The 12,486-nt window shown below is 49.0% G+C and overlaps 1 protein-coding gene across 2 annotated transcripts in view; it reads right to left on the bottom strand.

The window, feature by feature from the left end:
- Positions 1 to 9,465, bottom strand: part of CTNNA1 (catenin alpha 1) — a 177,093-nt gene extending 167,628 nt beyond the window's left edge. The window contains exon 1 of one of the 2 annotated variants that reach the window (XM_024246966.2): positions 8,550 to 9,465. The gene's annotated coding sequence lies outside the window, so the exon portion shown is untranslated. Of the gene's footprint in view, positions 1 to 8,195; positions 8,340 to 8,549 lie in introns of those variants that run through there. The other variant, XM_002815937.5, reaches the window with a different exon arrangement.
- Positions 9,466 to 12,486: the final 3,021 nt, after the last annotated feature.

Genomic DNA, 12,486 nt, shown 5'->3' with positions numbered 1-12,486 from the left:
AAATGATTTGGGCAGGGAAGGTAGAAAGAATAATTGGGTTCATATTTTTCACTACTTATTTATTATCTCCATATAGAAGGCCAAACTCACCCCAAAATTTTTTTGAGTAAATTTTTTTACCTGTTCATTTTTTCACCTTTTATGCACAATAAAATTCACTCTCTCGTATACCAATCTAAAAACAGTTGCGTGGGCCAGGTGAGTGACTCAAGTCTGCAATCCCAGCACTTTAGGAGGCGGACGGATCATCTGAGGCCAGGAGTTCAAAACCAGCCTAGCCAAAATGGTGAAACCCCGTCTCTACTAAAAATACAAAAATTCGCCAGGTCGTGGTGACACATGCTTGCAATCCCAGCTACTCAGGAAGCTGAGGCAGGAAAATCATTTGAATTCAGGAAGCGGAGGTTGCAGTGAGCCGAGATCATGCCACTGCACTCCAGACTGGGCAACAGAGTGAGACTCTGTCTCAAAAAAAAATAAATAAATAACAGTTGTGTGATCACCTCCACGATCAAAATATAGAGAAGTCAAATGAATTTATTTTCACAACAGCATGTACCTACAACTAAACCACAGAATATAAGAGTACAAAATATTATTTACTTAGAACACCTGCTTCAAGAGCTAAGTGGGCATCAACTTCTGAAGAGGCTGACAAAGAACTACAGTTGACAAGGCAGATCCCTAACATCCCTGACAAGGAACATTCCTGGACAAAAATTCAGTACCAAACCCTTTCTGGATGACATCATCACCAGTATGTGGCCTTCCAGAACTTATTATATATCCAACCAGCCTAAGAGACATTTCCTCTTCTATCCAAGTTTGTGACCTGCTATTAAAACCCCCCTTTCACCTTCATTCAACAGTCAGCCTACAGTCACACCACTTCAAGTACTCAGACAATAGATCGAGAATGTCTAAAGTGAAAAATACCCTGATGTACCACAGGTGATGATAAAGTACATTTCTGGAAAGGAATTTGGAAAAATTTTAAGAGCTATAAAAAAGTAGCATACCTTGGAAATAATCCAAATGTCCATCAACCCATGAATAGACAGGCCAGACGTGGTGGCTCACGCCTGTAATCCCAGCAGTTTTCGAGGCTGAGGCAGGTGAATCATTTGAGGTCAGGAGTTAGAGACCAGCCTGGCCAATATGGTGAAACCCCGTTTCTACTAAAAATAAAGAAATTAGCCGGGCGGTAGTGGCGCACACCTGTAATCCCAGCTACTCAGGAGGCTGAGGCAGGAGAATCGTTTGAGCTTGGGAGGCAGAGGTTGTGGTGAGCCAAGATCGCACCACTGCACCACTGCACTCCAGCCTGGACAACAGAGTGAGACTCTGTCCTCCCCCCCAAAAAAAGTATGAATGGATAAACAAAATATGGCATATACATACAATAAATGGAACATTATTCAGCCTTTAAAAGGAAAGAAATTCGGCTGAGCATGGCGGCTCACTCCTGTAATCCCAGCACTTTGGTAGGCCGAGGCGGGTGGATTACCTGAGGTCAGGAGTTCAAGACCAGCCTGACCAACATGGAGAAACCCCGTCTCTACTAAAAATACAAAATTAGCCAGGCATGGTGGCGCATGCCTGTATCCCAGCTACTCAGGAAGCTGAGGCAGGAGAATCGCTTGAACCCGGGAGGCGGAGGTTGCAGTGAGCCAAGATCACGCCATTGCACTCCAGCCTGGGCGACAAGAGCAAAACTCTATCTCATAGAAAAAAAAAAGGAAAGAAATTCTGGGAGAGGATTCTGGATTCTAAAACAACAGAGTAGGAAGCACCAAGATCAGTCTCCCCACCTAGACAATCACACTGGCATAATTAGTCGGATGTAATTCTGGGGACTGTTGAAGAAAGCTTGCAACTTCCAAGGAAAAGACTGGGACAGTAAATTGGGTTAGTTTCAGTCCATTTCAGCCCTTAGCTAAGCAGCAGCTACCCCATTCCCTAGCCCCCAGCCATGGGCAGACAACTTAGAATGCATTCCTGAAACAGCTTGCAAGCAGCTTTTGGGAACCAGGATGGGCAATAAGGACCCTGTCCTCCAAATATCAGGGATCCATATTCTAATTGCTGATTGCTGCTTATAATCAGGGATAGGCAGACACTGAGAAGGACAGCCATTATTGCACCCTCTCCATGACTGCAAGTCCTCCCCCTCCAGCTGAAGTAGACTACCAGAGAATTTAATGGGCCAATGGCCCCCACCTCCCTACTTCCTTTTTTCTCTTTTTCCTCTTTAGGAGCTAGACTTTAAAGACTAGGATATTCAAAAGCAATCATGAGGGTGCGGGGGAGATAAGGAAAAAAGTTACCATGGTGCATGTGCCCAGGGAAAGGTGCAGGCGCAAAAAAGACCTGAGAAGTCCTTAAGTTTATATCTCAGGCTGATCCTCAGCATAAAAACAAACTGTAACAAATAAATAAAAAAAACCCAGCAAACCCTAGGAATGAGAAGAATCCAATTTTCAGAGTTAGCACATCATTAGATTCAAATGTCCAGTTTTCAAAAAAAAATTAAAAAGTCACAGGTCATACAAAGATACAGGAAAGTATGACCCATTAAAAGAAAAAAAAAATTAACCAATAAAAACTGTCCCAGTTGCTGGGCGTGGTGGCTCATGCCTGTAATCCCAGCACTTTGGGAGGCAGAGGCTGGCTGATCACCTGAGGTCAGGAGTTCAAGACCAGCCTGACGAACATGGAGAATCCCTGTCTCTACTTAAAATACAAAATTAGCCAGGTGTGGTGGCACATGCCTGTAATCCCAGCTACTCAAGAGGCTGAGGCAGGAGAATCGCTTGAAGCTGGGAGGCAGTGCGGTGAGCCAAGATCACGCCATTGCACTCCAGTCTGGGCAACAAGAGCAAAACTCCATCTCAAAAAAAAAAAAAAAACTGTCCCAGAGAAAGACCAGATAGAAGACCTACCAGACAAAGACATTAAAACAACTGTCTTATAGATGTTCAAAAAACTAAAGGAAGGTATGGGAAAAATCAAGAAAATAATGTATTTTAAAAATAAAAATATCAGCCGGGTGTGGTGGCTCACGCCTGTAATCTCAGCACCTTGAGAGGCCGAGGTGGGCAGATCACGAGGTCAAGAGATCAAGACTATCCTGGCCAACATGGTGAAATGCCATCTCTACTAAAAATACAAAAATTAGCCGGGCGTGGGGCACGTGCCTGTACTCCAGCTATTCGGGAGGCTGAGGCAGGAGAATCACTTGAACATGGGAGGCGGAAGTTGCAGTGAGCCAAGATCGTGCCACTGCACTCCAGCCTGGCGACAGAGCGAGACTCCGTCTCAAAAAAAAAAAAACCAACAACAAACAAACAAAAAAAGTTAGCCGGGTGTGGTGGCAGGCGCCTGTAGTCCCAGCTACTACGGAGGCTGAAGCAGGAGAACGGCATGAACCTGGCAGAAGGAGGTTGCAGGGAGCCAAGATCACACCACTGCACTCCAGCCTGGGTGACAGAGCAAGACTCCATCTCAAAAAAAATAAAAAATAAAAAATAAATAAATAAAATTAAAATATAAAATTAGCCAGGTGTGGTGGCACACGCCTGTAATCCCAGCTACTTGGGAGGCTGAGGCAGGAGAATCACTTGAACCCAGGAGACAGAGGTTGCAGTGAGCCGACATCAAGCCACTGCACTCCAGCCTGGGCAACAAGAGCAAAACTCCATCTCAAAAAAAAAAAAAAAAAAAGAAATAGAGAAGAGAAAAAAGGAATATATTACACATAAGCTGAGGACTGCATGGAGAGGACTTTATCAGTGATTAGATCTGGGTGGCAAGGAAGAAGAATGGGCTGTAGATGGTTCTCAGTTTGCCCAAATTTGTTATTTGAGGCCCTCCATAATCTGACTGTTGCCTCATCTGTTATCATTCCATCCACAAGCTAGACTCTAGGCAGAAAAGACTTTTTCCTCCTTCACTCAACAAGCATCTAATTTGCCCTCCATGCCAGGTACTAAGCACCAAGACAAGAACTAAGGCTATCAGTTCCTGCCTTCAAGGAGCTTATAAGGCTCCTTTCCTAGCAATAAAGGCAAACAGGTACATCAATAATAACGTACAGCATAATGTAATGCACCACCCAGTGCTAAAAAATTTGCTACCAGAAACTAAAGTGCTGAGTCTTAAGATATGACTAAAAGCTCATCATGAAAGGTTATGTTGGGAGAGTAGAAGGGAATCATTGAGGAAGCAACTTTACCCTAGGCCCCCAATATCCAGTCTATTTTTTTTTTTTTCTGAGTCAGGGTCTCACTGTGTTGCCCAGGCTGGAGTGCAGGGGCATGATCATAGTTCACAGCAGCCTTGAACTGTTTTTAAATACTGTATGCCTCAGTGGCATTACATACATTCACCATTCATTTCCAGAACTTTTTTCATCTTCCGAAACTGAACTCTGTACCCATAACAATAGCTCCCTACTCCCCTTCACCTGGCCCCTAACAACCACCATTCTATTTTCTTTCTTTTTCCTTCCTTCCTCCCTCCCTTCCTCCCTTTTTTTCTTTTCTTTGAGACAGGGTCTCACTCTGTCACCCAGGCTGCAGTGTGACATGATCAGAGCTCACTGCAACCTCCACCTCCCAAGCTCAAGCAATGAATCCTACCACCTCAGCCTCCTGAGTAGCTGGGACTACAGAGCGTGTCACCATGCCTTGTCGATTTTTTTTTTTTAGAGGCGGGGTCTCAAAGTTGCTCAGGCTGGTCTTGAACTCCTAGCTTCAAGTGATCCTCCCAACTCAGCCTCCCAAAAAAAAAAAAACAGGATTATAGGCATGAGCCTCCCTGTCCAGCCCCAATCCATATTTAAGTCCTGTCTCATTTCTCCAAAATACAGCTCCCTTCATCCCTACCGCCTCAAACTCCACCATCTTCCTAGCTCAACTCTCTGCTTCCACATGCACACAAACACAAGCCTTCTCCAAGCACTAGCAGGAGTCTTAAAAAGGAAATCAAATCATGAAACTCCCTACAATGGCTTCTTACACCTCTAGAATAAAGCCCCAACATGGCCTCTGCCTTCTCTGGCAATCTCATGTGAGGTCTTCTCCCCACTGAAAAAGTATCCAAGCTATACCAGTCTCTTTCAAGTCTCTAAACACACGAGTCTTTCCTGTCTCAGGACCTTTACAAATGCAGAGGGCCCTGTTCCTTCTCTCCATATCCTCACCAGCACACACCACTACCCCCAACAATCAGGGCTGTCTGTCATGCCCCACAGTGAGTTACTTTCTCAAAGAAATCCTAAAGTGCGGCGGCTCACACCTGTAATCCCAGCACTTTAGGAGGCTGAGGCGGGTGGATCACCTGAGGTCAGGAGTTAGAGACCAGCCTGACCAATATGATGAAACCCCATCTCTACTAAAAATTAAAAAATCACGCTGGGCACGGTGGCTGAAGCTTGCAATCCCAGCACTCTGGGAGGCCGAGGTGGGTGGATCACGAAGTCAGGAGTTTGAGACCAGCCTGGCCAACATGGTGAAACTCTCTCTACCAAAAACACAAAAAAATTAGGCAGGCGTGTTGGCACACACCTGTAATCCCAACTCCTTGAGGTTGAGGCAGGAGAGTTGCTTGAACCCAGGAGGCACAGGTTGCAGTGAACCGAGATTATGCCACTGCACTCCAGCCTGGGAGACACAGCAAGACTATCTTAAAATAAATAAATAAATAAATAAATAAGCCGGGTGTGGTAGCTTGCACCTGTAATCCCACCTACTCCAGAGGCTGAGACAGGAGAATCGCTTGAATCCCCAGAAGTTGGAGTTTGCAGTGAACTGAGATCACCTCACTGAACCCCAGCCTGGGCAACAGAGGGAGACTCCATCAAAAAAAAAAAAAAAAGAAGGAAATCCCAAAACCTGGGCAGGCAGTTACCCTGGATCTCTACATCTGGTTCATGTCTCCAGAAGAGACAGGAGTCCCACTTTGGACACCCTGAGTTTGAGAAGCCTGGGATACCCAAAAAGCTTCCCAATGCACAGGTGACCATGAGGGTCAGGAGACACATCTGCACTCAAAATAAAGGCTTGGACTTTTAGCACATAAAGCTGATGACAGAAGAGACTGCACAGAGCAGTGATTCTCATCTTGGAGGAGGGTACCTCTCATCTCTAAGTCACTATATGAAATGAGATATCACCAATGGGAGTCAAGGTGATGCCACATCAGTGGTGTGGAGGAAAAAGATACTTTGGAAAGAACCCTGGGTAAGAGAGGAAAGAGTGAGGGCAAGGAAAAGAAAGAAACTGAGATGAGCCAAAAGGAAAAGAAAACCAGGAGAGTGATATCACAATTCCCCAAACTCCTATGCCCTTTTAGCTTCTCATGACTCTCCCTTCACTTAAAAAAAATACTCGACTCACGTTTCATCCAGATCAAATGCCACCACCTCCTGGAAGCCTTTCTGGACTTACCCAAATAAAACGTATTAGCCCCCTCTCCGTGCCTCTACAAGTTTCTTTTGTTGTTACTATTAGGTAAGATTTGACTCAGACAATAGTTTCATTAGTACTGTTAAGGCACTTACTGCAGTCCGCTCTGTACTACACCTGGGGTGCGTGTCTCCCCTATTACACTGTGAGCTCTTAAGTGGATTAAAAAATTATCCTTTAGCTGAATAAAAATCCAGATGGGGTCAGGCACCCTGGCTCAGGCCTGTAATCACAAAACTTTGGGAGGCCGAGGCAGGAGGACCACTTGAGCCCAGGAGTTCGAGACCAGCTTGGGCAAGACGGCGAGACCCCATCTCTACCAAAATACAAAAACTAGACGGGTGTGGTGGCGCGTGCCTGTAGTCCCAACTACTTCGGAAGCTGAGGTGGGGGGATCACTTGAGCCCAGGAGACAGAAGCCGCAGTGAGCCATGATCGTGTCACTGCGCTCCAGCTCGGGCGACGGAGACCCCGTCTTTAAAAAAAATATTTGTTCAAAAGTCCAGATTGGTAAATAATTAGGCAGAAACTATAGATAACTCCTACACTCATTCTTCATTCTTCCTGTAAAACAAAATAACACATCCTAATTAATTCGATTTATAAATTCCGTTCCTTAAAGTAACACCCACCTGTCCAGTATTTAAAAACCACTGCTGACTAAACACAAATATCCGCTCCACAAAATGCCTATCCTGTCCCAACAATGATGTAAGCATTTCCTTCATCATAAATATAAAATACCCCGAATTTAGTTGTAGACTTAACACATCTCACTCTTTTCCAAATAATTGTAAATTTTGTACAAAACACACGCACCAAAAAAATGTGACCAAGATGCAAGAGGACGTAAGAGGCAGTCAACCCTGGAATTGGGCCAACCGCCGCCTGCATTACTGGGAAGCCACTGCTGCCAAGCAAAGGTCAGGCATTCATTCAGGCAACATTTTTTCCAACAAGTGCTTCACACTCGCACGCACACACACGCTCCTTTAAAAGTCAACAATTAAAAAAAAAAACTCTCTAATGCCACTCCTGAAAACTAGGGCTGAAAGCTAAGTGCGTCCAACCGACAAGAAACCCAGGAAAACTGAGTAATCCCCGAGTTCAGGTGGACGGCCACGCCAAAAGTCCACACGGGTGTGGCCCACCTACGGCGAGGCTGTATGGGAGAAGCCCGGGCTCCAGCCTCCCGGTTCGCCGAGCCCGCGTCCCCGCCGCCCCACCGGGAAGTCTCAGCGGCCGGGAAGGGGGAGGGGGCAGGAACGCCTCGGAGCCGGACGACAATCACTTCCCCGGAAAGCGGCTCCCAGACCCGCCGCCCCAGGGAAGGAAGGCGGCCGAGGGGCCCGGCGCGGGGCTGCCGCGCGCGCCGAGGCCGCGGCAACAAAGTTTGGAAACCGCGAGAAAACTTTTCCAAGAGGAAACGCGGCGGCGGCGCGGGGCCTGTAGTTTCTCCTCCCCAGCCGCGGCGGCCCCCCGACTTCCCGAGCGCTGGGAAGCGCCTGCCGTGCCCGCCCGGGCCCCATACTCGGGCCCTGCGGGAGAAGAGGCCGCCGGCCCGACGCGGGTCCCACGCCCGCCCGGGGCCCAATTCCCGGCGACGTCGCCAAAGAGACCGCGCCCCGCCCGCCCGCTGCTCGCGGGGCCCAGCTTGGGACGGCCCGGCCCAAGGACCCTCTCGGCCCGGCCCGAGAGACCGCGCCCGCGAGGGAGGTACGAAGTTACCTGCGGCTAAGCTGGGCGAGAGCTAAATTCCAGAGGCCCGAAGCCGACGGCCGCTGCTTTGTCTCCTTCCAGTCCGGCTAGGAGGAGGAAATAGGCCGCCCTGCGCCCCCGCCCCCGGCCCGCCCTCCGCCCGCGGCCCCCGCCCCGGCCCCGGCCCCGGCCCCCGCCCGGGCCCCGCCCGCCCTTCCTGGCACCTCCCTCCGGCTCGCTCTTCCCGGCTTCCCGCCGCCGCCCCGCCCGCTCTTCCCGGCCGTTCTGGCCTCCGCTTTTGGGGAAAGGGAAGGCCCCCAGCGCGAAGAGTCTGGCAGCGCCGGACTGGGACCCCCGAGGGACCTCTTCCTCCCCGCCACCCACCTCATAATTCCTTCCTCCCCGGCCCCTAGTGGGAGCTTAGGCCGGGAGTGACCCCCGCCCCGAGAGGGAGGAGAAGCGGTGACTCCTGGAACAGCCCGCGGGCGGGGAGGGCTGCGGGAGGGCAGGTGAGTCACCGCTCCGCGCACAGGTGAGGCTCGGGGGCGGCCTCGCGCGGGCCCCCACCTCGGCGGAATCCCAGAGACGCGACAAGGGGTACTGGGCACGCTCCCCTCAAGAGTGTCACAGGTGTCCTGGAGTCACAGGCTTCTGGAAAAGTGATCTAGGCCCACTACCTGGCTTTACAGAAGGAGAAGCGGAGGCTAAGGAAAGGCCCCACAGCTTCGGGACAGAGTGAAACTAGAATCTGACTCTCAGGACCTTTCATAATGTGAGGTGGAAGCGCCCCTAGAATTCACCTAATCCGTCCCCTCAGTCCACAGATGGAAACACCCGAAGCCCTCTTGATCAAGGACTTTTTTTTTTTTTTTTTAAAGACGGGGTCTCCGTCTGTCGCCCAGGCTGGAGTGGAGTGTCGCGATCACGGCTCACTGCAGCCTCAAATCCCTGGACAACCGACCCTCCCACCTCAGCCTCCGGAGTAGCTGGAACTACAGACACAGAGTCTCACTATGTTGCCAGGCTGGTCTCAAACTCATGGGCTCAAGAGATCCTCCTCAGCCTACCAAAGTGCTGGGATTACAGGCGAGAGCCACCTTGCCGGGAGGACATTTACAAACACAAAAGAGGCACCACAGCAGCTGTCCCTTTTTGGGCTTGTTCCCGCCCCGCCCCCAGCACGTCCCCTCTCCCAGCTTGTCCCCCTCCTCCAACAAATTTGAGGGACCTGACTTCTATCTCTATTCCTCTGGTCATTTAGGGAATTTTATTCTCACCCTTTCTTATCTTCATAGTGAATACTCCAAAAACAAAAGAAAACAAAATTACAAAGCAAACAACACAAAAAAACAAAAAATACTACATGCTATCAGCCTGGTATAGAAAACCCTAATGATGTTTCCCCTGCTCACGGGATGATGAATAAGATAGATTTCAGTATTGGCCTATAAACCTGAATAATGCAAGACAACGATGTCCACTGCTGGCCTTGTGCTGAACAGAGAGCAGGGTGCTAGGGAGACCTGCCGTTACTGTGTTTACCCTCTACTCCTCACATCTCCCTCTCCCCCAAGGGAATATAAACTTCTGGAAAGCAGGAGCTGTATCTCCTACAGCACCCAGCACATTGCCCATCCCCTAGGGAGTGCCCAGTGAACATCTGTGGGTGAATGTGCCCACTGTAATTCAAAGTACTGTGGGCCTGTGCTAGTTAAGAGATGCTGACAAAGGGCAATAGGACCATGAAGTTGGGAGAGAACAACCTTTAAGAAAAAGAGGATGGGCACAGTGGCTCACGCAAGTAATCTCAGCACTTTGGGAGGCCAAGATGGGTGGATCACATGAGCTCAGGAGACCAGCCTGGGCAACATGATAGAACCCTGTGTCTACAAAAAAATACAAAAACATAGCTGGGTGTAGTGGCACCTACCTGTAGTCCCAGCTACTTGGGAGGCTGAGGTGGGAGGATCGCTTGAGCCTGGGAGTTCAAGGCTGCAGTGAACCGTGACTGCACCACTGCACTCCAGCCTGGGCAACACAGTGAGACTCTGTCTCAAAAAGAAAAAGGCAAACCCTGACAAGGTCATTCTTGTCCAACTACCCCTGTCCTGTTTCTGGCTGCAGGGTCTTTGCTCCTGTAGTCCCCTCTGCCTAGAGTGGCTTTGGCGTCCCTCTACTTCACTTGGCTAACTCAGAACATAATTCATATATTTTAGATATTTGTCCCCGCCCAAATCTCACATTGAAATGTAATCCCCAGTGTTGGAGGTGGGGCTGGTGGGAGGCATTTGGGTCATAGAGGAGGATCCTTCATGGCTTGGTGCTGTCCTCCAGGTACTAAGGGAATTCTCATGAAATGGAGTCGTTTTAAAGTGTAGCACCGGCCAGGCACAGTGGCTCACACCTGTAATCCCAACACTTTGAGAAGCCAAGGCGGGCGGATAGCTTGAGCCCAGGAGTTCGAGACCAGCCTGGGCAACATGGTGAAAACCCATCTCTACAAAAAAATTAGCCAAGCAGGCTGAGCACCGTGGCTCACGCCTATAATCCCAGCACTTCGGGAGGCCAAAGCAGGCAGATCACCTGTGGTCAGGAGTTCGAGACCAGCCTGGGGCAACATGGTGAAACCCCATCTCTACTAAAACTACAAAATTAGCAGGGCATGGTGGCATGCGCCTGTAATCCCAGCTACTCGGGAGGCTGAGGCAGGAGAATCATTTGAACCTGGGAGTCAGAGTTGGAGCCGAGATCATGCCATTGCACTCCAACCTTGGCAACGAAAGCAAAAGTCTGTCTCAAAAAAAAATAATAAGCCAGGCATGGTGGTGTGTGCCTGTAGTCCCAGCTACTTGGGGGGCTCAGGTGGGAAGATCACCTGAGCCTGGGGAGATTGAGGCTGCAGTGAGCCATGATTGTGCCACTACACTCCAGGCTGGGCAATGGAGTGAGACCCTGTCTCAAAAACAAAAAGATGTGGCACCTCAGCCCCCTCCTGCTCCTGCTTTCAGCATGTAATGTGCCTGCTCCAGCTTCACCTTCCACCATGAGTAAAAGCTCCCTGAGGCCTCTCCAGAAAGTAGAGCAGATGCCCAGGCCTTGCTTATACAGCCTGCAGAACCATGAGCCAATTAAATGTTTTTTCTTTTTTCTTTTCTTTTTTTTTTTTTTGTGTGTGTGTGTGTGTGTGTGTGTGTGTGTGTGTGAGACGGAGTTTCGCTTTTGTCACTCAGACTGCAACCTCTACCTCCTGGATTCAAACGATTCTCCTGCCTCAGCTTCCCGAGTAGCTGGGATTACAGGTGCACACCACCACCCCCGGCTAATTTTTGTATTTTCAGTAGAGACGGAGTTTTACCATGCTGGCAAGGCTGGTCTCGAACTCTTGACCTCAGGTGATCCGCCTGCCTCGGCCTCCCAAAGTGCTGGGATACAGGCATAGGCCACCGCACCCGGCCTGTTTTTTCTTTGTAAATTACACAGTCTCAGGTATTTCTTTTTAGCAATGCAAGAACAGCCTAACACAATAGTAATCAGTCAATAAAGTATTTGGATGAAGTAACAAGGGACAGATTTAAAGGATTATGCTCCATAACTTTGTATGTTCATCACTTCACTCGGGACAAGATTCTTAATTTTAAGGCCCCTTGTTCAAAAATTGTTAACCATTTTAAGACAGCAACATCAGAGTATTAAACCAAGCATGGGCTCTTTCTTTATTATTATTATTTATTATTTTTTTTTTTTTTTGAGACGGAGTCTTGCTCTGTCACCAGGCTGGAGTGCAGTGGCGCGATCTCGGTTCACTACAACCTCTGCCTCCTGGGTTCAAGCGATTCTCCTGCCTCAGCCTCCCGAGTAGCTGGGACTACAGGTGCCTGCCACCACGCCCAACTAATTTTTGTATTTTTAGTAGAGATGGGGTTTCAGCATGTTGGCCAGGATGGTCTCAGTCTCTTGACCTCGTGATCTGCCTGCCTCAGCCTCCCAAAGTGCTGGGATTACAGGTGTGAGCCACCGCGCCCAGCCAGCATGGGATCTCTCTAAGCATGGGACCCTGAAGATGAAATTGCAGGGTTTGTTTTGGGAAAAGAAGGGTAAGGTGACAGGAAGATATGAGAGATTTGCAGTGTGCCTAAAGAGAGTCAGTTTCCTACTCCTGAGAAATCATGAAAAGCTTACCAGGGAAGGCTGGAGCATTCGCTATATCCCAGGCACTTGCTGTGTGCTGAGGAAGTGAATAAAAACTGAAACTGACTTGATCCCTGTTTTCACACCACTTAAAGGTAATGATGAAGACAGATACTAAAACAGGTAAACTGAC

This window comes from Pongo abelii, chromosome 4 (assembly GCF_028885655.2).
Source record: "Pongo abelii isolate AG06213 chromosome 4, NHGRI_mPonAbe1-v2.0_pri, whole genome shotgun sequence".
NCBI classification, from domain to species: Eukaryota; Metazoa; Chordata; class Mammalia; order Primates; family Hominidae; genus Pongo; species Pongo abelii.
This window is presented reverse-complemented; position numbering and strand designations above follow the sequence as displayed.